Source organism: Lepidothrix coronata, unplaced genomic scaffold (assembly GCF_001604755.1).
Source record: "Lepidothrix coronata isolate B3197 unplaced genomic scaffold, Lepidothrix_coronata-1.0 Scaffold123, whole genome shotgun sequence".
Classification (NCBI taxonomy): domain Eukaryota; kingdom Metazoa; phylum Chordata; class Aves; order Passeriformes; family Pipridae; genus Lepidothrix; species Lepidothrix coronata.
In genome coordinates, this window is record NW_016690303.1 from 814,678 (window position 1) to 836,115 (window position 21,438).

Consider the following 21,438-nt stretch of genomic DNA (forward strand, 5'->3'; position numbering starts at 1 on the left):
CCCCCCCCCCCCCCCCCCCCCCCCCCCCCCCGAGTTTGTTATGCTTAATTTCTGAGTTGGTGAAGTGCGCTGGTGCACACTCTCAGGGTTATTTTTTGTTTCATTTGAAAGTGAGTGGAAAGGCAAAAGCAAACAGGGTTTTGGCTACGAAAGGATGACCTTCCTTGTAAAGAATTTAAGTCTTTTAACTTCAGAGGGGAATGAGGCAGGAATGCTGTTTGTATCTGAAAACTAACATGGTGAAGGGGAGTTGGGGGAGGGAAGCGGCATCTTCCTCCTATCACTTCGGTGCTTTCAAAGATCCCCATTTCCCAGAACTACCTCTGTAGCAGGATAATATAATTATTAGCAGCTGTTAAAACAAACAACAAACAAAAACAAAAAGCGCAGGCCAGGACTGGCATGTCTGCACATGCCTGAATGCTCTGACCGTTACACTGAAAACTGAAAAAGAGGCCCCTTTTCCCACACCACCGCTCGGATTCAGGCCTGGTAGAGCTGGAGCATGGAACGGCAGGGAGAAAACTGCAGCCAGAGGCATTTATTTTCATCCATTCATGTTATGAATGCCAAACGCTCCTCCATTTGATGAGTGGAGCGTTGATTCTTTCGCTTCTCGAACATGCTTTCCCATAAACAAAGGGCAAAAGAGATGACTTATTTCAGATTTAGAGAAACACAGGGGGAACAAATGAATCAACAGAAGGAACAAATGCAAAAACTTCCATGTTTTTAAAGAGGAATATGAGGAGAGAGGGAGAAGTGGATAAAGAGGTTAAATGATTGCCTGCTCTTGTGGCTTTAAAAGTCTGACAAGTAGCAGGATTTCTGATCACATCTTGTGTTATCTTGTGGCTCATTCCTGGTATTGAAGGAGGGGATGCAGATCTTTTTCTCTTTCCCTTTTTAATAAGAGCCTTCAGGGCCTTATATTCTGGCTAAAAGTTTATAAACACGATCCTGGGAATCTGTAAAATCCAAAAGCAAATAAAACCGTTCCCGTGTGAATTGTTTATTAAAATCACATGATTTTTAAGTAGCTCTCATGATTCCTTGGGCCAGTTTCACAATTCTGAATGCTCAAGGCTGGCAGTATAATTTCTACCTGCTCCCTGGGACTACTTTTTCTGATTAGCTGGCCCTAGGCAGCTCCTTGGTCTGCAAATTCCTGTTCAGAATCCTCCGTTCATTTATTAACAAGGCAGAGGGGCACAGGTAGAGTGTCAGCCCCATGAATATGAATGCCCTGCTTGACTGATCTGAGTGTCAGGCACCAAAGCAGCGACTTACAGCAATTTAAAACGTGACTGACTCCAACAGTGCGCACCCTCCCTCCCTGCTTCGAGGGTTCTATGGCCGGAACAGCGATCCGGTGTGTTAGTGCAGAGCTGCCCTTTACTTAAGCTGTGGGCTGTGAGCTGCAGTGGCTGAGGGACGGGCGTATGTTTGGGTTGTGTTGCTGGAGCTCTGAGGGAAGGCAGGCAACGTCTGGCCCAGGGGCAGGGCAGGCAGATGGGTTTGAAACTGCTCTAGCAGAATGCACCGGCTTTCCTCTCTCAGTCTGCAGCTAAAATGAAATGCAAAATGGCACATATCGCATGCATGTCCCCTTTGTCTGGGAGCGAGAGACTTCGCTCTTTAAAGGGGCAGTACGCAGAAGCAGCAAGGTTTCTGTCGCTGCTAAGCCTGCTGGTATCTTTCCAGGCTGTATAATAATTGGCAAATGTCGAAGTATTAAACAATATTTAGTGGCAATTAAAAATGTGACTAAAGCCTGAAGGTTGGCATTAAATCCAGATAAATCCCTTTAATATACTGGGCCAAACCTGCTTTAACTATTTCTGAAACTTTGCAGCTTGGACCCTTCTCCACTGATAATGATGGTCAGTCTTGTTATCATGGACCTCTTCCTTTGTCCTTTCCTTGCCTGCCAGGCAAAGAAGCTCTGCCGCATACATTTTCTTCTTGACCCTCCTTGTCCTTTTCTCAAGTGCCTCTTATGTTGGTTAGATAAAAGGTAGCAGTGTTCTAAAACGCTGCCTCTGTAGTTTTGCTATGTAAAATGACATTCATTCTGAAGAGTGGTAAGAAAATAATGATCTCATTAGAAGAGAGTTTAGCTGTCTAGTGGTTCCTCTCTGTAGTGGAGATTAAATAGTAGCTAACTACAAACAATAGTCTTTTAAACAAAGAGCCTGCATCAAAGTTATTATCTCTCTTTCTGCCCTTCAAGAACATCATCAGAAATTGATCCTCTCACTACTGAACCTTTTCATAAAGGTCCTGAATTTTAAGCTTGAAACACTAATTGTTTTGTGTGTGTGTGTCTATGTGTGTTCCTAAACTGGTTCCTCGGGTTGGTGTTCCTAACTAATTATCGGTGACATTTCACTTTTTTTTTCATAATGAACTTCCTCAGTTGTTGTTTTTTTTTTTCTTTCCTTCTCAGAAAGAAAGAATACAAATCTTGAGCCAAAATAGAGAGGTGAAGTAGCAGAAATAAAGGAAATAATGGTGCAAACAGCTTTTTCTCTTCTGTTTATGAGGAATACTAGGAGTGCATGACCACTGCAGATTTGGAAAATGAAATAAAAGAGATGATTCAGAGTTGCAGATGCTGCCCAAGCTGTAATCAGAATAAGAGAAGGATGGGAATGGTGAACCTGGGATTTCTAGTTTCCTGCCCCATCTAGGAGAACGTTAAAGTGGAGTTGGAAGACAAGAAGCAAGGAAGCCTTGAAAATAAATATTCACGTCTCTCTCCTCTGACTCAACACCCTCAGTCTCCTCTGATGATGGTACATCAATTGCTTCCTTTCTGAAACAAGAGCCTGTTTTCCTTGGTTGATTCCTGCTCACAGCAGAACATCCACTTTTTACACTCATGCAAACTTCTGAGCTGTGAATGGGCAGAGGCATGAAAAGCAAACCATACAGGAACATGTTGCTTGAAACTGGAGCTGTTTAGTTGCTGCTCATGCTGTTGCAATTGATGCCATGTGACTTCAATGAGGGGCCTGTGTTTCAGAGATGGCAACAAGCAAAACGTTGGGGTAGGATGATGATTTTGATGTTGGTGCATATATGCAAACATGTAGCAAACCCCAAGTTGCTTTATTTGTGGTTGACTCAAGATCGGACATCTGTTCTATGTCATTTAGGAAGGAACGGCTTGTGAGAAACTTACGCTCACTATAGTGTGTGAAAATGCTTAATTATTCTAAACATCTTTTTTCATTGTGAAGACCCAGATTAATGAAGACCCAATATACAGAGCTGTCACTGTTTTTTTAAAGTCAAATGTACCTATGCAGTCACCTACATTCATTATGACCTCCAAATGCCAATTCTATCTCTAGGAAATTTGAAAGAAAAATGTCAGGCTTTTTGTTAAGAGATTTCCTGTGAAAATTGAAAACTGAAGCAATAGCTTCGTTAAAGCCTCAGTCTAGTTTGTGTTGGTCTGATCTGAACTGATATCTTTCTGGAACAATGCCCTTTGCCATGGAAAACACTGTAAAGTATATATTTTTCTTTCCTTAAAAGTACATTTTTATTGAAAGAGACTTTTTGTCTTTTAAATGGAAAATATTTTGACCAAGTCAGCTAGGTAAAAGTGCCCAAATGTGAGTAAGTCTAAATTCCTGACCTCTGATCTGGAGAAGTTACTGAATGCATAATGTTGAAGAATAGCAAAGAGGGAACAAGTGGAATACAGATAATAGCAGTGGCTTCTACTACCCACATACAATAAAGAAAGAAGTTATCTAAGGACATTGTAATACTCACAGAAGCGGCTAAAAAAAAGGCAGGAGGAAAGAGAAAACAAATTATGATTAAATGGTGAAGTTCAAAATGCTGTTTGAGGTAAGCAAGATTCCCTGCAAAATGGAGAGAGCAGGAATGAAGCCAAAAGTAAAGAGTGCAAGCTATGATAAGGAAAAAGAAGATGAAAATTCTGAAGAATGGCAATTACTTGATAATAAGGGTTATTTAAATATGTGAGATACCGTAAGCCTGTCTGTCCACGGGATTTCAAGAATGCAAGGAAAGCAGTTAAGGGGAACAGGGTTTTTCCAGAGAGTTTTGACAACTCCTTTGCTTGCCAGCAGGGTAGATGACACACAGGAATTCAGTGAATTTGTGGAAGATCAAATTAGTTTCACATTGGTCCCGTGAACAAAAGCATTGCATTGCACAGCAGTGTCAGGCCATCTGTGCAACTTACCTGGGGTTGTGGCTGAAAACACCTCTTCCAGAGCTAGTGACAACCTGCAAGATGAGGACTTGTGTGGATGGGCTGAGTCCATGGGAGCTGCCTCTGCTATTTCCGAAGATTTTTTTCAGTGTGTTACAAGCCTCTGGGAGTTCAGCTCTGCTGCTTGTCCTACCTCTCTGGGGAGCAAGGCAGTTAGGACAGCACTGGCTAATGAACGGAGCACAACAGCAGGAGGTCTTCCACCCTGGTTTATTCATTGTGGCCTCAGGTTTTACTTAGCAAAACTCCTTCACTCACAAAACAAGTTTAATGCTGTCTCTGATACAGTGTATGGCTACTGTACCTTGACTTTCAATTACATTAAATCCTATTATAATCACTTTCTTTATAACAAATCCTCTTTAACACCTGAAAAGCTCAGTTCCCATGGGTGCAGTGCTGTGTTCTTGAAATGAAAAACAGAGGGATTCTAATGGAAATGCATTAACTGGGAGAATACTTTGAAAATGTGCCTAGGAGGAAAGACCTTCAGCACACAGCTTACATTCAAATAGCAGTGGAGAAAAAATTCTCAGAGCCAAGCACTTGTACACCAGCTGTCTTAAGATAGAGTGTCTGAATCACTGTGTTATCACAGTAAAACATCTTGTATGGAAAATCACCACTATCCAAAGACAGGTCAAGTACAGGTTATCTAAGTACTATTATTATAGAACTGAATGTTTTCCATCAAAACAGGAGCAAGAATTTGAAGAGATTTACAGTGATGGCCAAAAGGCTCAGTGGTATAGTTGATAAACCGCAAAGCTTCTTTGTGACTTTTGTTGATGTTGTTTTTACTGCTTTTCTTTCTGGCTGGCAGGAAGGCACCAAAAGTAGTGTGCCACATTTTCTTACAATTCTTTTAATGATTTTGCCCTTCCTGGAAAAATAAGAGATTTTGTGTATGATTCACATGATGTTTTGTTTTTCTTAGATAAAAATTGCTGTGCTGTTGTCTATTAAAATGAGAAATAATGACTCTGTTGCACTTCATGGGGGGACACAGAGAAAGAGAGGAAGAGTATTTCTAATACAGATGCAAATCTGGTACCTCCATCCAAACAGCTGGGTTTTTCTCAATGCATATTACATACGGCTTGAAAAATAAATGCTTACTCAGGGGTCTTAGGAGATTGCAAGTAAAATGAGTTACATAATTCTTGCCTTTAGGGTACCATAGTCATCTTTGTTCTGTTTTCCATGCTAGTGGAGTTTGCTGAGGGAACCTGAAAGCCTGAACTACGTCTATATAGTTACAAACTACGTGTGGGGTCCTCTCACACACTGATCAAACACTGAAGAATAGATAACACCTTTGCATACAGTTCTTAGCAGTAGAAAAATTCTTAACCCTGTTCTTATCCTTATCTGAGTACTGTTTCATCCCTGTGCTTTCTCAGTACAATACCTAAGTGGACAATACATTGCAGACACTGTTTATAGTAAATGTTTTCTTGCACAGATCTTGCTTGTGAAATAATTAACCACATCCACTTTAACTTATGTAACTCCTCCTGGTACTTATATACTTTCTTTAAACGCCACCGAATTTTATTGCATTTTAAGAAGTACCTCTCTTCTGATTTCTAGCAGTGATGTTGGTAAATGCTTTGTTGATTTGGGAGGACTACCCACATGGTCCTTCTAGACCGCATCAGCAACAAAAAATGATATAATGGTCATGGTTTTACAGTGTAGACAACTGCCTTCTGACCTAGAGCTCTGTTTTGGCAGCAGTTTGGCCCTATATCAGCTTGTGATGACTGTGAACCTGCACCATAAGAGGTTGGAGTCTGTCATTTTGTGCACACATTTCTCCTTTATTTTCAAACTAGGGAGACAGGAGTATATGCTGGCAGGTTCTGCTGTATACTGTTAGAATATGGCAAAATGTGATGGCATTGTTGAATGGTGAATGTACACTGTGACATTAGGCAATACTCTCTTCCGAAGGAAAAAAAAACCTCTATTTTTTTTCCATATAGAAATCTTTTTATAGATTATTGTGTGTATAATTCTGTGGAAATAGCATACTTCTTTTTGCAAAGGGAAGCTAAAAACTTGTCTGAATTTTGTGGAAAGGTTATGTAACTGTACTCTTTCTTTAAATAGTACCTTTTATTCATGCTGTTTACTTTCTCATCAGCAGGAAAAAAAAAAAGAAAAAAAATCATATTTTCCTAACACAAAAGGTAATTTCCAAAGGACTGTAATTAGTTCATGAAAACTCTGTCTTTTGTCATATCTCCTCAGCTGAAATGGAAAAAAGGATGGACCTTTTTCTTTGTTAAAACAAAAACATAGCATATGAGGTAAGGGAGCCTAAAGGAATCATATGACAATTTATGTCTTAGGTCTACAGAAAATGATATTGCAGCAGTACTGTGGATTCATGACTTCTCACTCTGATTGCCAACTTTTGGAAAACCTAGAAGTGGCAACTGTCATCTGTTTCCTTGCTCATCTCTCCTGAGAGAGAGCTTGGAGCCTTATAAAAATGAGGTATAGTTCAAGTGCTAATGGGGAGATAAGAAGGAAGAGCTATAAAAGCCCTAATACTGCAAGGTGACTCTAGCACAGTCACATATACTTTTGATCTCTGAGGATCAGCTGAGTTCACTATTGTTTTTTGGCCCCAAACGGGAGGAAAGGGGTACTAATAGAAAGAAAAAGACTGGCAGGGATTTGGGGAAAAGGAAAGAGATGAGTAAGGAGAAAAAAGAACAGGGATAAATTGATGGCAGTGGATAATAAAGAATGGATCCTGCTGAAAAAGAATGGTCTGGCAGAAAACCTGCTGAAAAAGAATGGTCTATACAAAAATAATTGTGATAATTTCATTTTGGGTGATGTTTTTGAACACCATATTACAAGATCATAATTTTTAGCAATAGCCTTAAGTCTTATCCATTTTGGGAAATACTCATTGAGAACATGGACTACTCTTCAATTAAACTTAATTCAAAACCTCCTATACTAAATTTATTTAAAACAAAGACAACAAAGAAAAGAGAAAAAATTATGGGAATAAGAGTAACTAAAATATTTTCACCCTCTCACACTCATATTTCTTATATGTTCTTGTCTTGAAACACTGCCAATAAGTGATTTATTTGTAATAATAAACACATGATGCAACCATTTCTGTTGCATCCCTGAGATTATGTCATGGATGAAGGGAGAAGTATCTTCTGAAGAAAGGTTCTTCTTTACATAAAGATGTAGCTAGTCCTAAAATAATAAAAAATGATACTGTAAATGAATTTGGGACCTATAAATAGAACTAAGTTTTAAAGGGCTACTTAAATAGGCTCAAACTACAAAATAGAAGTTTATTGAAATATGGTTTTAAATAGAAGTTTATTTGAGTAGGCATAAGCCATAAATTTCAAATCCAGATTTAGAACCCCCCAAATTTTAGGACTATTTGGAGCTATTGTTTTTGCTTCATCCCATTATACTAGAGGTTACTTGTCATTTAGATTAGGGGTCACATTTCATATGCATCCAAAATCTGGAATTTGATTATCTGCTCTGGTTAAAAGCTATAACTAGAGAACAAACGAGAACCTCTTTATTTTAACCAGTTGTATTTTAATCAAATACTACAATTTTCTTTTGTAGTTCTGTTGTTCTGTACTTAACAACCATTTTTAATCTGAGCAATAATAAATCAATAAGCATAAAGCATAATTAATTAATCAATAAGCATAAAGACATTGACCATTAAATTAATGAAATTAGTGAAGGTAGGAAAACTATAAAAAAACGTTACAAGGTATTACTAAACATGCATCTAAGGAGATTGAGAATATTGTATGGTTTATTACTTGAGGAGCAATGTGGGATACTGTAACTAAAATCTGTTTCATAATTCAGATACACAAGAGGATAGACTTATGGTTGCAAATAGTGTAACTCAGCATAAATTTAATGGAACTATGCCAATCTATAGCAGGAGGCTCTCTGTGTCTCAAAGGGGTTGACTTAGACTTCTGAAAAAAATTATCAGTGCAGTGACAGTGTCTTCCACTGCAGTTGGCACTGAGGGGCTTCGTGGCAAAAAGCTGGTGTTGCCCTTGATGAGAGCTGGCTCTGACAGCAAGCAATGGCCTTGCTTTGACTAAAGGGGTGTCTCTGTGAGGCTAGGGAAGAAGAGATAGGCTTTGATATTCTCTGAGGTAGGAAAGGCAAGAGGGACACTGCTAGATAAGCATGTTTCCAAAGCTGCAGCAGCCCCAGTGTTGTTGGTCTGCTTGGTTTCTATGCTGGAAAGATGGGCATAGGGAAGAAACATTGGTATAAGGAGGGCAAGGTAAATATAGCAGTAAATGATGAAGCCATGTGTGACTGGACACTTTTTGGTAGGCCTCCTGGCTAAATCTCATGAATCATTATGCTTTGGGGAAGCAGAAGAACTGGCCGTGTGAAATATAAGATCATGTTCATAGGGAACTGCAAGTGTCTTTCCTGCTGCACCAAAGGCTGCCACTGTAGTAGGTAAAAAGATGCCTCTTAAGAAATGACACTAGGTTGCTTGACATATCTGCTCTTTTGACTCAGTTCAATTTTGCAGCAACAAAGTTTGCTACAGTCTCCTTAAGTGAAAGCCCCTGAGTTTTTTGTTATGACCTGCAGCGTAACAGGGATTTTAGCCTTTGGTCAAATCTACTCTGAAAAAGTAAGGTGAAAAAAAAAGTCTAGGTCTTCTGAGATGGGAAGTATCTAAGATTCCCTTACTAAGACTATGCTACTCTGCCCTCTGAATACTTTGCTTACACCTTTGTAGGTGGCCTGACTACACATGAAAGTTGGAAATTTGAGTGGAAGGGCAGACAATATTAGCAGGTATTTGTTGATTGCAACAAAAAAGACTTAGGGAAATACAGAGAAATGTCTTAATTTTTCTGAAACTACATGGCCATCCTTACTGGACTTCTCATAGACTCCTTGACATTTTACTCATGTGATCAGTATTTAGCCATGTCTGCTTTCAAATCAAGAAGAGTAAAAAGACCTTTTGCTCACCATTGTGTTAATTCTTCTTTAATTCCTGCTCAAATGCCTGATTCTCCAGACCGTAGCATGCTCAGAGATGAGACACTACAGGATGAACACTAGTTAATACACTAGAAATAATGCAGTATCCCTGTGGAAGCAGAATTAAGTACTTGATTTTGACTGGTTTGACTGGTGAGGTTGTTAGGAAGAAAAAAAAGAAGGGAAAAAATAGGATTGCAGAACTGTGATACAGTGTTTTAGAAATTTTATATACCTTGTTGTGCAGCTTCAGTATGCCGCTGGAGACCTAAAAGAAAGCTCAGTACAATTAATACTAGGCAGCCAAATCTTCTTGAATAGTGGATAGTTTTTGAGTTTCAGGAATGTATCTTATGCTTTTGGCAAAGGTCGATGAGTCATATATATTCCTTGTGTGTTCAACATGAGGATCAGACTAAAATTAACCCCATTCTGAGGCAGAAGGTAGGCAACTTGACACTGTGATCCATTATGCTAAAGAGAAATGTTTCTGTCTAAACCCAGAGGTAAACTGCACAGACAAGGAGTCATTGAAATGAATTATGTGGCCAATCTTGTTAGGCCCAGGTCAGAAGCAGAGATATCTCTCTATTTCTGTTCCTCCACCTCCTAAGTACATTTAGCCTTTACACTATTAGACTTCCCTAGGCCCTTTTTCAAAATGTCACCTGCTCCACAAATTCCAGCATTTTGTATTTTTAGATGCTGGGGTCAGGATGAGTGCAAAAATAATGACATATCTGCCCTTACAAGTAATTCCTTCATTTTATTACTTGTAGGAATGAGCCATAATATGGAGTGAAGGAAAACTGCTTAACCATTTTAACCTCTCACAGTGTGAGTGAGAAATTACAAAGAAAACAAGCCTCTTCCTAACCTGATAACTCTCCTTGTACCCAACACCTTCATGAAGAAGCCCCTTCCTGGTGTGCTTTTGAAGCTACATGCATGATAGACAATGGGGGAAGATATTGTTGGGCGTTATGTCCCTCTATCCATTCTTGAAAGCAGCTTTGCCAGAAAACCAGCTGATATGATACTCTAATTTCACCAGTCACAGTTTATTTATTTTCATTTCATTTAGCACTTTTTTTTTTTTTTTCCTTCAGAGCAAGGTCAAATGCTTGTTCTAGGCCTCTCTTTCTGTCTTTGAATTAAGATCCTTTTCTCCCTCTCTGTCCCCCCCTTAATGTGCAAGGCTATGTCACTGCTCCTGAACAAGGAAGTGAAGCTGTTTTATGTGGAATTGATTATCACTGACAGAACCCAACATGCCATTTGCAAATGGGAAGATCTGGTTTAAAATTTTTTTCTCCTAAGACAAGTCCTGCTGCTGAATCCACAGTGATTTCTATTTTAAGTGTGGGGATAGTTTCTCAAATTAACAGAAACTTTCAAAAGATAAGTAAAAGACCTTAATACCACATTTTTCACTTAAGGTCCATTATATTCAAGACCTGGCCATAAGTATGGATAAAAACTGCTCAGTGTCCTTATGATATTTTAAGGTTTGGACCAGTAACACTGCCTCTTATATACTTCAAGGGAAATGACCGAATTTCCCTTCTGTTAAGTGCAAAGAATTTTGCGTGTCCAGAGATAGAAAAAAAGATTGAATGCAACATATACTTGCTTTTTGTTTTTAAATTTTAAGTAATTCTGGTCTTCGTTGCTTTATTGTCTCAAAATGGTGTTTTCTGTGCTTGCCTTTCACCAGCTGAGATTGTTTCCAAATATGAAGAGCGAGACTATCAAAGGGAAAAGACAATCTCACAGAGGTATTCTCAGAAACAGCGTATTAAACTGAATCTTCTGGGAATGCATTTTTAAAAATGGATCCAATTTACCATCAGGCTGCCTTGTGGTGGTTAACCTGGTGTAGTTTTCCTCAGGGGAATACATTCAAGTGTGGTGGTGGAGTAAAGAAAAGCATGTGTTTTTTATTAAGAACTTTTAGCCCTTTACCATTTCTGTAAGGAAACACCACCACAGATGATAACTGAGCAAAGATCGTATTTTAAGTGAATTCCTATGCAATCAGTGATGATTTTTCATACCTTTTCATCACTTTTATTAGTATTTTAAAGGAGCAATAAAGAATACGTAGCTATTAAACCCATGAAACCCTCCACAAACCCTTTGATGCAAAAGAGAAAGAAAAACAATCTAAACCACTCATTATAATTTCAACATTTGTCAAAAACATGATTTAAAAATAGAAAGGAAGAAGAAATTACGTGTTGATCTATATTTAGCATAATCAGGCTTTTGAATGAAATTTTAAGGCCCATATTTTCATAATTGTGTGTGTGCAATTGATTGGAATTTTATGGCAGGCAAGCTTTCCTTGAGGGAGGGAGATAGATTACTGAATCAATATTTGAGGGCTCTTTTGTTTTGCTTTGTTTTAATGTTATTGAAAAGTCTGGGTGGCAGCCATGATAGGTGCTTCACAGCTCACAGATTATTAAAAAATAAGAAATAATTAGGCATAGCTGACAATCAATTGGTTGCACATGGTCAGTATAGGAGAGCAGCAGTTTAAAATATTTGTCTCGTGTGCTTTACGTCCATGGAAATACCATGTGAAGCTGTACTAACGATCAGGATAATTTACTTGAGAAGAGACTTCTGGAACAAGTTAGTTTGTATTAGAATTTCAGACCTCCTCTCACTGCTACCTGTGAGGCATTTAGTGAAATGAAGAGGCAGGGGAAGAAGGATGTTATGCTTTCTGCTAAATAATAATAAACAACAAAGCAGAAAGGTTTTTCAATACTTAAAGATTTGAAAGCATACTTATCCTGGGCTAAAGACATGCTTAGTATCTCAATAGCTTTGTGTAACTCTCAAGAATCTACTGGGGAAAAAAACCAAAGAGTACATCTATATATATCACTACCTACTTCTATCCATGTATAGGTAAGGTTATTCCTGCAGGATACAGGTGACCCTTAGACCACTAGTACCTACATACCATATTTTCAGAATTCTGGGAAACACATTAAGAAGTTACACTTCTGGAAACAATACTCCTCTGTCAGATCTTGTAAAGCAATACAAACCAGAAAGATTCCATAAACTTTGCAAGTTTTGTACAGTCATGTTTCTTGAAAAAGGCAATTCCGCTGTTGTCCTTGGCTCTGAGTAAACTTTTTGACTTCTTTTTTTGCCATGCCCATGGAATAAAATTAATCTCTCAACTTAATGAGATATTGTCAGTTAAAATAGTTGAGAGACCAGAATTTATTCTTTTTTATTTCTTCTAAATGCTTTACAGAACCAAACATTAATTAAAGTATATAAATGCACATGTGTGTCCATACATACACACATATGCAGATGTAGTCCTAAAGGACACAGCATTTGATCTCCTAAAACGTCAACTAAGTATGTTTTTTTAATATAAAATGCAACCACTTATTATTTGAAATAAAATTGACTTGAAAGATGTTGTTTTTCATTCTTTGTTGTTTTCAGTCCTCTGTGTTTCCTGAAGTGGAGCTGATCTCATTAGAAGAAAACATGAAAAACAGAAAACATCTAAACTGGACTTCATAAGTCTGAAGTACCCTAAATCAGTGGTGGTTTTAAGAAAAGTACCCTTATTACCTTGTTTCTTTGTACTCTTATACAAAATAATTTTGTGCCAGACTGAACTCTGGAGAATTGTAGAGTTGTAGAGTCATAATTTCTGCTTTATTCCCATGTTGATTTAGGCTATTCGTAATAATACTAACACTATCTAGCTCTTTTCTGAATCCTTAATTGAGGGGTCTGAGAGATCTTTAAAAAAAAACAAAAGAAGAAAAAAGAAGAAGAAGAAAAAAAGGTAAGCATATGTTTTCCTGATTTTAAAGCTATGGAAGCAGAGACAAAATAGAGAAAAATGATTTTCTTGGTGTCACTCAGGAGGCCAGTGGCAGAAACAGGACAAAACCCAGATTTGTTGAGAACCAATATAACATGCTACCCATTTTCCAGAGACTAAAAGCATTCTCCCCTATCATGGGATGATATCACAAACACTCTTCCTCAGGCTACTTGTCTACCAAGGTAGACAGGTATGATTTTTCTCTTGTTTATTATCACTCAATCTATTTTTTACCCTGGAACTAAGCACAAGAGACCCATGCTAAATTTCACATCTCAGAATCAGACATTTTTACAGGAGCTGTGTTATCACCTTTTTTTTTTTTACAATGAGACTATATCATTCGTTCTTCCATTCCTCATAAAACTGACAAAAACATTTCCATCAGAATTTGTTTTTAAGAATCACCTCAGGCACTGTATAATAACGGAAAATTGAGAATAGCCACAAGGCTGAATGTTTGGAGAAATCATATCCATGAAACTGATGTCTTAAACACAATATGCCTAGACATGGTTGGTTTTGAAGGCCACTTGGAAAGGCAGTCATATGCATGGCAGTGAGCCAAGTCTGGGACACCCTGCAATATTGCCAACAGCCCATGTCACTGGTGCAGCTGGCTGAGTTTTCCCCCCAGTAACAGAATGTTTCTTCTGGACTTATTTCGTGATTGCTGCCCTGCATCCCATGGTGAAGGACTCATATGAATTAAGAACTAAAAATATATAGGTGGACACCACTTTGAATTTAATGACTCAGGTGACAGATAACTTGAGAATTAGGCTGAGATGGTAACTGCTACCATTAAACCAGACTTTCAGAGATAAGGATGATCCAGCATGTAAGTGCGGACCATAATGAAAAAAAACCCAAAAGTAAAACATTCTGTGACTGTTACATCTTTGAAAGGTCTATGTGGTTTGTTTTGCCAGGTATCTGTGAAATAGAGCAGATATGGCATAACATCTTGGCAACAAGATTTGGTTTGGTCTGGGGAAAAGTGGAACTGGAATTTTGGCATCAGAGAAGCTTTGCTCTTATAGTGGAAGAGCTTGCTTTCTCCTCTTCAGCTCTTGGAACTTCAGGGGGGAGCAGATGACAGAGAGAGTGAGAAGGTTACAAACACTTCACCTAAGCTTCTCTGGCTGTGGAGTAACAGCAGAGGGAGTCTGGGCTTGATGTCTTATGTCTTTCTTATTTTTTTCAAAAGAAATTCAGCTTCAGGGGTGTCATCACCTGGCTTAGTGAGCACTTTTCAGTCATCTGACTTGTTACATTAGGATAAAATTCACTGCTCTTACAGCTGTATCCTGCCATGGAGTTTCATGCAACAGCACCATTGACTTCAATAGGAATTTCGTATATGAAACAATGACTGGAAATCCCTGTAGTATTGCATATAGTGACGTTCTATCCCATAAAAAACCCCACAAAACAATAGCCAAAATTCTTCCTAGGCAATAAAAGTATGTCTAGTTTCTTTACTTTTCCCCCTTTCCCCCTTCCATAGCACGAGGTGTAAATTTTGGGGCTGTTAATTTCTGACATTCCTTTTCATTGAATGAGAAAAATCTTAAAAATATACCATGACTTACTCATGGTATACTTCTGCTGACAAAGTATCCAGTGAAGAAGCTTTTAATAAAAAAATGGACACAACTGACACTTGGTCTTTTAAAATTACTTCTTCTAAAAAAGGAAATTAAAGAGTTTTCTTTTACTAAAATTAAACAATGAGCCCTAACAACAGGAATAATACTGGCCTTGATCCAAAACTCTCTGAAGTTAATGAAGAAACTTACATTGACTCCAGTGGGCTTTGGGTCAGACCAGTTTTGAACTAAAGACAAAACATTAGCTTTGTTAGAGAACTGTCCTTCATTTTCGTGAAAAAAGGGTCCTTGTTTCCTTAGTATTTCACACCTGCTGTTCACATAGAGCACACTGTTTTGTCTGTTTAATCTTCTTTGGGTGTGACACAATTAGAATAAACAAAACACCTGAATGTCCATGTGTAGCATGTGTTAATATTATCCTGGAGAAAAAAGAATAGCAAATTTATTGCTTCCTTAGAGGTTTCTTTGCTATATAAAGCTATAATTTTCTTGCTCAAGGTAGGGGATTTTCCCCTCCCCAATTATGGGCAGGGATTTCCCTCTCAAAGATCTTGTAGGATGAAGAAGTGTCTCCCTTCAACTGCCCCTTTTTCTCCCACATAATCTGAAACCCAAGCCCTTATTTGAAGAACCAAGATTTGCTTAGTCATTTAAACTATCCACCACAAATAGGATTCCTAAGAGTGATTTACTGCTCATAAATGTATCAGCAAAGTGCTTATTTACAGATACCAGATTTTTTTCATTAATAAGCCCAGTTGTTTAGGAAAGGTTTTCACAATATTTGTTCCTTTTACAGTGAGTGTGGCACTGTGAGATGACAATTTCCTCCACATAAGCTGAGATCAAATTACCCCACCCAGATAAACTAACAGTAACTGTGACTCCAACAGCCAAAACAGCTTTTCTTCTCTAAGGGGAAAGCATCCATATTTTAAGTTTGTATTGCATCCCATCAGATAATATTAGACCTTATAATCTAGTGCGGTACTTACAATACCCATAAATCACTCAATCTGACATAAATGCAGAGAATATTCATTCTTTTCTTTGAGCAGGATGCAATCATGCCCTAATACTGCCTTAAAACCAGCGAGGAGTCATATCCAATAACTATCCCAATTATCTCTCAGCGCAATGTTTTCCACCTGCAAGGAATGATTATGTGTCAGTAACGATGATAAAGTCCTTAAAGAGATGTTGATGCCTCATGGAAAAATTTGAAAGACATGTCGTTTAGTGAGACTTCTGCTTATAGACTGCATCATATATATCTGAGGTATTTCTTTTCCCTATTTTTTATTGCTAAGGACATATGCATAAAGAGATATTGTGTGTCAGGGAAATAATCATTATATAGCTAAAGTAAAAATTGGCAATCATGTGTGTTCTATTCTTGTTTTGACAGACTTCACAATGACCTTGGGGAAGTTTTGTAACTGTTCTGTGCCCTACTGAAATGTGGAGACAATGCTTGTATGAGGTTGAGTATTAATTCATAACAAGATGTTCTGTACTGTTGGATGGAATGTGCCAGGAAAGAGTTAGAGCATGTTCTTACCATTTATACCACAAGTTGTAGTTCTCTTCCTATTAAGCCTAAATGCAGAAATGAACCATCAGTCCATTACTGTTTTAGGTGCTGTAATAAAAGAAGTACTGAAAAAATTGCAATTTAAGTAGTAAAAATCAAGAAAAAAAGGGACAGAAAAGACAGTGATATTGAGAGGAGCCAATCTTTGATAAAAGTTACAGAATTTTTTTAATATCAAAATATGGACGAGAATCTGTATTTCATACCTTCTTTGTTACCTCTACATAGGCAGATAGAAATAGAGCTGTCCTAACCCCATTTAGGCTCCAACCTGCCAGAGCTGTTAGATCATTGCATTAGTTGGAGCTATGTGAATGTGACTGGGTGGCTTTTAGACAAGGAGCTACCAGAGGAGCTTTGGTCTGTCTGTGCCCTCTGTGTGAATAACTTTAGGTCTCACAACTAAAAAATGTTTACTAAACCACATCCCATCTGGCTATGGGAGGTGCTGAATGTGCTTGCGTTGCAGAATTTAACTCTGATTTGCAGACCTCACTAACATTCACTCAAAATCTGCTTTCCTAGCAGCATCATTTTGAGTGTGTTTTAATGAGCTGTGCCTCCTGCAAAACAAGTAAGGTACCAGAAACATAGTACTTTCAGTTCCCTCCCTCCCTTTTTAACTCTGCAAATATTTGAAGAGACTCTCATATTGTTATTAAAGGGTTTTCCAAACCATAGAATCCAAATTTCAGGGTTCTCTTCACCTGTTTCTATCTTTAAGCAACATGAGTGTCTTTATACCAAATATCAATTTTCATGGTGACCAAATGCTAATATCCACAAACAAAATTTTCAGAAGTCAGACTTACAGACAAAACAACCTACAGCTCACAGTAACTTTAGCAGGATCTGCAGCGACTGCTATTTCTATACAGAAAATCACCTCTGTGTAGAGATCTGTGTTTGAGTTTGGAGGACCCACTGTAGGCAGCCAAGGGGAAAATCATGGTTCTTTGCAGGGTCCCTTCAGCTTGTTACCATGTGACTGACAGTCCGACAAGTGAACCACAAAGGTTTACATAACCACTTGAACTTTTAATTACACCCCTGTACTGAATTAGCTCCCATAATTTTTGAATTTATCTATCTCTTGTTTTAATTGACTGTGCTCCTTGATCTGGCTGTCATCACACAAAATGTATTGTTAAATGGTTTTAATAACTTCCTGCATGTGCAGCAAGCAGTATCTAGCATACGTTAAGGGACACATGTCAATCATAATTGACTTACTCTTAAATTTCATTGCTTTTGTGGGTTTAAATCAGATCCTTAATGATACTTGAATCCTTCTTTTGTGGTTACATTTTAGTGCTTTTTTGCTAAATCTTCAAGAACAATGTCCTTTCCTGGTGGGTGATACATCGAAACCGCAAGTGCCAGAGGGGAAAAAACCTGCCACTGAAATGCGTGGAGATTGTTCACTTAACTTATACATTCAAAAATATCTACTTTGTCCTTCCGAGAGTGAAATGGCTGCTTTGACATAATTGTGGTCTCTTATATGATGTTAATCCATAGTGTTGAAGCCATTATAATTCTAGTTCAGATGTGCATATTTTAAAAAAGAATTCTAAGAAAAAGTTATTTTACATAGCCATTGACATTTTTATGTTAATGTTGGGTTTAATTTCTAAAAAAAATTAGAAATATGGCACTATAGGGAACTATTGGATTTAGTTAATCTGCTGGCTATAAAATTCCTTTTCAAAGAAGTAAAATTCTTTATAATCCAACTCTAGTAAACTAGTTATTTTCCAGAGGATGTTAGCATTCATGAAATGTATTGGATTTACAATTCTAGAACACCTGTTTGCTCAAAGAAAGCATTAGTGTAAACAATAAAAAGATCTTCATACCGCTCTGCTAATATCTTGGCCTCAGTTTACTGTAACTGTCTAGTTTCAATTTGCTCTTCGTGTCCACTATCTGCTTAAACTCTCAGATGAAATTAATTGTTCTTTTCGTTATTTATGATCTTTATACCTGTTCATTAGGAGTTGTACGGAGTCATGATCAAATTTATGTTGTTCATTCTTTTAGAGCAACCAAGAACAAGAATCTGATTTCATCCACAGACAAGACATTTCCTGTCTATTAACCTGTATTTCCCTTTTCACAGTGTCATCTGTTTATTCTCAAAGCTTACTTAACACTGTGATGAAATGCAAATATCTAGCAACAATTTTAAAATAATGTAAAAATGTTAGAAGGACTATTTAGAGTGTTAGGAATAATATTTGAAGAAATTGATTTTTGTTCTTTTCTAGAGTCATCTTCCTGATACCATTGTGCCTAAATTTTTTGTCTCCTCTTAAAAACTGTTGAATATGTATAGCTCACTACAAATGTTATCACCAAGAAAAACAGAAATCTTCACACTTTACAGGGAAAGCACAAATCAACACTTTAAATTTGAATAAGCTATCATGGTAATGATAAAACTCCACAGAGATTTTGAACTGAGAAGACTGTTAGGATTGCTTCAGCTTCAATGAGCAGAGAAACTGAAAGCATCTTTCCATCAAATGCCAGAGGAAGGAGGTCCTACATCAATCTGGGAAGGCATTCAAAAGTTTGCCTAAGTATTTTGTGTAAGAAATTATATGATCAAGTTTGCATTACTCAGAATTATATTACTGAAGGAAATCAGACAAGCTATTAAACTTTAAAAATGGGAAGGATGCTTTAATTTTGCATTAACTTGGTCAGAATCTGAAAGACGCAATACATTAACATCTGATTGTGTAAATCAACAAAAGTGAAGTATGCTTTGTCCTACATTTGAATCAGCCTCAGAAATAGGATGGAGCAGTTGCCACCATTATTTATGTTATATGTATTTATATATACCAGAGAAGCTGCATGTGAGGCCCAGATGCACTAGGCAGTGCACAGTCTAAATAAAAACAGGGACAGCAGAAAGATGAAGTAAAAGAAGACAAGAAAGAAATGATGCTATATTACTGTGAATTACAGTTTCAGCATACCAGCAAACTAATTTCTTCAGATCTTTTCATAGGACAAAAAAAATTTTTACGATGAGCTGGTATGAGAGCAGACTTTCTGGGTGTTTATGAAGGCTCCTTCCAAACTTGAGGGGAAGCATTCCAAAGCAAGGATGGCAATAAAGAGCCTTGAGAAGAATGAAGACATACCTTGTATTGCAGCAACAGAGAAGATGTTGCTGAAAAGATATATATTAAAAAAAATAGTATTTGGCTGAATCAGTTGTTTAGGATGGTCCATGGGTATAGACAAAAGATGATGTGTATAGAGAAGAGATCTTAGAAATGCTACATAGGAGCTATAGAACATAGTATTGGGTTATCTAGAGAAAGGTATGACATGGATCTTTTTTATGGTACACTAGAAAAAAAATATTGTATTTGGGATTAGAAAGAAGAATCAATATTGATATAAAGCTAAATACAGAGCACATTAAAAGATAGAAAAGGGAGGCTGTTCTGGCTTGAGTCAAGCAGGCTGCTGTGCTAGGTGCCTTTGCTCTCTGCTTTCACCTTCAGGAGTGATACACTCCTCTCTTCTTGCACATTAGATAGGAGCCTGGCTATGCTTCAGGCCAGTCTTTCTTTTTAGGTCAGTTCTTTTTAGTTAAATACTTTGGTAGCAACAGGCCAAGTTGCTGAGAATTGGATCCAATGCATATAGTATGTTTTGAGATTTCTATTGTAGAAAAAAAAAAAACACCCCAAAACGTTCCCAAACTGAGTAGTATGATAACCTTACCTCTAAAATACCTGCATATTGTGGCCTTAGGCAAAGTGCTGAAATTTAGATTCCTCCATTTTTTATATGTCACATGTGACTTCAAATAAAATACACTTCATACATATTTAAGATATTAGAATCATAAACTCACAGTGAAGTGGTGAAGAGTTTCAGTACCTTTGAAATATGGTGACTGACAGAATATAATCCAAATGCACATTTTACTCTGTGTGCTCTAATTGCTACTGTAAACTTATGGCATTAATGTGTTTCTATGTGTGCAATCATATAACTTACACATGAAATTCTCATGTGTCTTCTGAAATCATAGAAGAAATTGTAAACTTATGATATATTCTAGTTTGAAGTAAAGCAGCACCTTTCAAAATCATGGGAAAACTGTGTGGTGACTTTTAACTGACTCCCATTCTTATTTTTTTAAAATAAAGCAATATCACTAGTTCCTCAAGGAAGCTAGCAATCCACTGTGTTGTAGAAAGAATGTCCTAAAGACTGAGATGTTTCTGTCTGCTTGAAACTTCTACCACAGAATTTATGCTACTGCAGAAAAGCTTGTGTTTATGATAGATTGAAAAGAAAACAAATTTCTGGTGTCCAAAAGTGCGGCTGTGACCTGGAATCTCATCTTAAATCCAGTCCATTATAAGTCTCAGCTTCAAAACATGGAACATATCTTAGATTTAGATTTAGTTGGGATTTCTGGAAATTCAGATCTTAGAACATGGTCCCACCTGTTCCATTTGCTAGTTCTATAGGCTAAGTCAATCTTCTGGAGAATAGAGCATTGGTTATCACACAGGACACTACAGGGCCACTGCTTCCTTCAGAGATGCTATGTCCTTAAAAGATATAGATATATTTCTTTTCTCAATGGTTCTTTTAACTGCAACATTTATAGTTCAAAAGAAGGTAGAGTGGGTTTTTCTAGGTAATAAAACAATTTAATCAGTGCATTTGTATGAGCAGCATGTTTCTCAATCAATTAATCAGATGTAGGAAAAGATAAAAAGGAAAGCAATGATCAAAGAGAGGCCAGTATGGCCAAAGAGAGACAGTATGAATTGTGAGCTGTAAACTGGCATCACTAGGACCACTCGTCCCCGGTTGTTTTGTTTATTCATTGACTGCTTCTTTTATCAAATTTTCCAATGGCTTCTTCAGATTGAAGAAAAATTGACCATAGTTGTGCCTGTCATGCCTGTCTCAGAACTAGCTCACATCTGCGAGCTTTTCCTGGTTTATGCAGACTGAGTTAAATTACTTTTTTAATTGTATTTCAATGAGAACTTTTTCTTTCAAG

The 21,438-nt window shown here is 37.5% G+C and overlaps 1 long non-coding RNA gene across 1 annotated transcript in view; it reads left to right on the plus strand.

The window, feature by feature from the left end:
• The window catches only part of LOC108502686, a 29,225-nt gene extending 16,243 nt beyond the window's left edge, over positions 1–12,982 (plus strand). Inside the window, exons 2-3 of the long non-coding RNA XR_001876561.1 lie at positions 11,019–11,079; positions 12,782–12,982. This is a non-coding gene — a long non-coding RNA (uncharacterized LOC108502686). The remainder of the gene's footprint in view (positions 1–11,018; positions 11,080–12,781) is intronic.
• The last annotated feature ends 8,456 nt before the right edge of the window (positions 12,983–21,438 follow it).